At 44.5% G+C, this 3805-nt stretch overlaps 1 protein-coding gene across 1 annotated transcript in view; it reads left to right on the top strand.

Annotated features, from left to right (window-relative positions):
• The first annotated feature begins 772 nt into the window (after positions 1-772).
• Tph1 (tryptophan hydroxylase 1) overlaps positions 773-3805 on the top strand; it is a 27838-nt gene continuing 24805 nt past the window's right edge. The window contains exon 1 of the mRNA XM_021167843.1: positions 773-1210. The gene's annotated coding sequence lies outside the window, so the exon portion shown is untranslated. The remainder of the gene's footprint in view (positions 1211-3805) is intronic.

Below are 3805 nucleotides of genomic sequence, written 5' to 3'. Positions count from 1 at the left end.
GGGGGGAAATTCCATGTTCTTTTACATTTAAATGGGACACCCATAAAACAGGTGACTCAGACTCTCTCCCCCCTACCCTGCACCGGAAATCATATGTGCACGTTTCCCACCTCCTATGCAATAAAGCAGAGGAAGAAACACACACACACACACACAAATACATAATTGAAAAGAAATTAATTTTAAAACTTTAAAAGAACCGTGTCTTCTCTAAGTATCATATGAGCCAAGGTTTTCCCTCTCCTCTCCAATCTACAAAGGAGTTTTTTGTTTTGTTATTTTTTCCCCCAAAATACATGTTAAATTTTACTGAACGTGCTACTGACATTCCCTGGAATGGTTGCACAGTTCATTTTCGTTAGGGGTACAATACTTTTACCTTTCTGGGATGAAGCTCATCTTGGTGTGGAATAAGCCCAGCAATGCTATACCCCGGAGGAGCTGGTGTTGGAGGGATTCAAGACCAGTGAGACAGGGATGCAGGCTGGATATGATTGAGAGACTGTGTCTGTATATAAAATTGTCAGAGGATAAAAGAGAGTTTTAAAATTGCGATAGAGACAAGAGTGGTCTTTGTGTGGCATTTTCAATATTTGGATCTCTCCCTTGGTTCCAGGCTAGTTAGCTACTATTTTCTCATCAAAGTATTCACTATGACATTTCTCATGAGGTTCTCCTCTCCCCACTCCTTCCCTCCCCCTCTTTCTCTCTGTTCACACTTCTAAAAATGTGCGTGTGACGCTGCGTGTGCTAGCACATTCCTGTGGTTTCAGCTACTTGGGAGACTAAAGCAGTCTTGCCTGGTCACTCAAGGCCAGTCCAAGCAATATAGTGAATCTCAAATTGCTCTGTGTGCATGTGTGTGTGTATGTGTGTACGCATGCACGCGTGCAAGCCAAGGTTTCAAGAGAGGCCAGAAGAGGGTGTCAGATTCTCTGGAGCATGAGTTACAGGTGGCTGTGAACTGCCTATTGTCGGGGCTGCAAACCAAACTCAGGTCCAAGAACAGCAAGTGCTCTTATCTGATGAGCCATCGCTCCAGCCCCATGCCCAGCAGACATGGGGGCTGTTAACTGAAACATTAGAAGTATTTCCACGGGCCTCTCCTTTTCTGAAGAGAAAGGGAAGAGGAATGAATGGAGGAAAGAGAAGGTGTGGAGGAAGGACTGAGAGGAGAGGAAGGACGGAAAAACGCCAGTCTGGTGTAAAAGTAAATAAGTGAATTCATTAATTAAAATTTAAAAAGAAACACTCCCACAAGAAGCTGGGATAAACAAGGATGCTAAGGACCATGTTCCCCACAGCCCTAACACACGCTTCTGTGCTTATTCCAAATTCCCTCTCTGTGCCTCCGTCACACTCTGCCTTGCCTGCAAGCCACAAGTCTCCATGTTTATCAGTGCCACTTGCCTGGAAAGCTCTGACACTCTTCAGGGATCTTCAGATAATCTGATTTACACACCCAGGAAGCCAGGGGACTTTCCAACAGACCTATTAGAGCTGATGAGGGCAGCCCCTCCTCTGCCTTCCTTATCCACCTTATCTTTCTTCTCTAAGTGGGTTGTTCCATCTCTAGTCTGCCTTACCTTTAAGAAACAACAGTCTTTAAAGCCCTCCTCACCCTCGCAGCCTATCCACCCTGGTCCGTTTCCATTTGCCATCTGTCAGCAACCTCATCATCCAAAGATATCTTTGGCTGTAAAAACCATCAGAAATAAATTGTGAGGTATAAGAGACTTTCTGTGAGTTTAAAGACAAATAGAAGGTTTTGGTGGCAGCTGCTAAGGTCCATAACCTCTAGAGCCTAAGCATATGTCCCAGTCCCTCACTCCAGGGCTTGAGAGGCTGAGACTTGAGGCATCTGGAGGCTTGAAAGGCCTGCCCAAGTGTTGTAGTGAGACCCTTCTGGACATTTTTTTTTTTTTTAAATGTGAGAAACAACCTGCTCACGAGAGGCTGCACATATGAACATTGTCTAAGGTCTTAGCTTGACTAGTGATTGCAAAGGGCTGCTGAATAGTGAGTGACTCCTCTCTGCTGTCACATGGCCAGGAGTGCGGGGTGGGGTGTGTGTGTGGGGGGATGCCTGCTGCTGGTGACAGTGGGCAGAGCCCTAGACCCCTTTGAGTGGGAAAGCAAGTTGGTATAGTACTTTCAGAAGGCAAGAGGCCCTTCTGAATCTGGAAGTCATTCTTCAAAAATGCTGGGAGATGAAAGCATTTGTGTTTGAGGCAGGGTTTCACTGTGGAGACCAGCCTGGCCTCGAACTCACACTCCTCTGTTTCTGCCTTCCCTGTGTGGAGATTACAGGCATCACGCCCGGCACATCTGCATGTACTTAAACATAGTCCTGCCTAACACATCTGCATGCACTTAAACATAGGTCCTATCAGTTATTTGGCCTTCATTTTATGTATGTGTTTATGAGTGTGTATAGGTATGTATGGTGTGTGTGTGTGTGTGTGTGTGTGGTATGTGTTTGCTGCTGGATCCATACACCAGGGTAGCTGGCCACGAGCTTTGGGGATTCTTTGGTCTCTGCCTCACCCCGAAATATTGTGGTTACAGCCATGTGCTGCTCAGCCTGGCTCTCCTGGATCCCAGGATTCACACTCAGGCCCTTACGCTCGTGCCAAGCACCTCGTCCACTCGGCCATCTCCTCAGCCCACCACCTTATTTTTCTGAAACAGACGTTCTTTTTTTTGTGACTTGGAACTCCCAGTTCAGCCGGGCTGGCTGGCTAGCAAGCCCCAAGGATCTTCCTGCCTCTCCCTCCCCAGAGCTGGGATGTCAACCGTGTGCCACCACAGTTGACTTTTTACTTGAGTCCTATGAGCTGAACCTAGCTCCCCATATTTGCAGGGTAAGTGCTTAACTGACTGGCCCATCTTCCCAGCCAATATTAATGATGATGATAATAATATTATATAGCACATATGATATATAATAATATTATATACTAATATGTCATATAATATAGTTAGTATGCATACTAATATTTTATATAATATAGTCAATATTTTATATTTTTATTACATAATAATATTGTTACTATTTTAATATTTTGAGATATTTGATATGTTGTGAAGATAGATCTTGAGCTACTGGAAGCAAATGATTTTCCTGCCTCAGTTTCCCAGGTTGCTGGGATTTCAGATGTGCACCACTGTGTTCAACCTCTCACAGATAGTTATTGAGACATAACTGCATGCCTCCGTGCCAGGCACTGGGCTAGCCAGGGAAGATTTAGCATTAAAAAAAACCCCAAACCATTGTTTCTCCTGTGGGAGATTTAAGTGAACAAATAATCACATAGATAACTCTGAATTGACATATTTACAAGAACTTTGTGGCGAAGGATGTAGGAAGGAGTGTGGAGTAAGAATGAGGGCCCTACATCTAACAGGCAAGTCAGTGCAAAGCTGGCTCCAGATGGTAGGATTCTCCAATGTGTTTTCCTTTAAAACTGTCCTGACAGCCCTTAATACATGGACTTCTAGACACAGTGTTGCTATTTAGAGAGGTTAAATAAGGGGCATCTAAGAAACTTGGCAGAGGGGCTAGAGAGATGGCTCAGTGGTTGGGGGAACTGACTGCTCTACCAAATGACTAGGGTTCAACTTCCAGCACACACATGGCAGCTCAAAGATATTTGTAACTCCAAGATGTGACAGTCTCACATGGACAAACATGCAGGCAAAACGGCAATGCACATAAAATAAAATAAAAATTGAAAAGAAGAAGAAGAAGAAGGAGAAGAAGAAGAAGGAGAAGAAGAAGAGGAAGAAGAAGAGGAAGAAGAAG

Source organism: Mus caroli, chromosome 7, assembly GCF_900094665.2.
Source record: "Mus caroli chromosome 7, CAROLI_EIJ_v1.1, whole genome shotgun sequence".
Taxonomy (NCBI): domain Eukaryota; kingdom Metazoa; phylum Chordata; class Mammalia; order Rodentia; family Muridae; genus Mus; species Mus caroli.
Note: the sequence above shows the minus strand (reverse complement) of the source record. Positions and strands in the feature narration are given on the sequence as shown.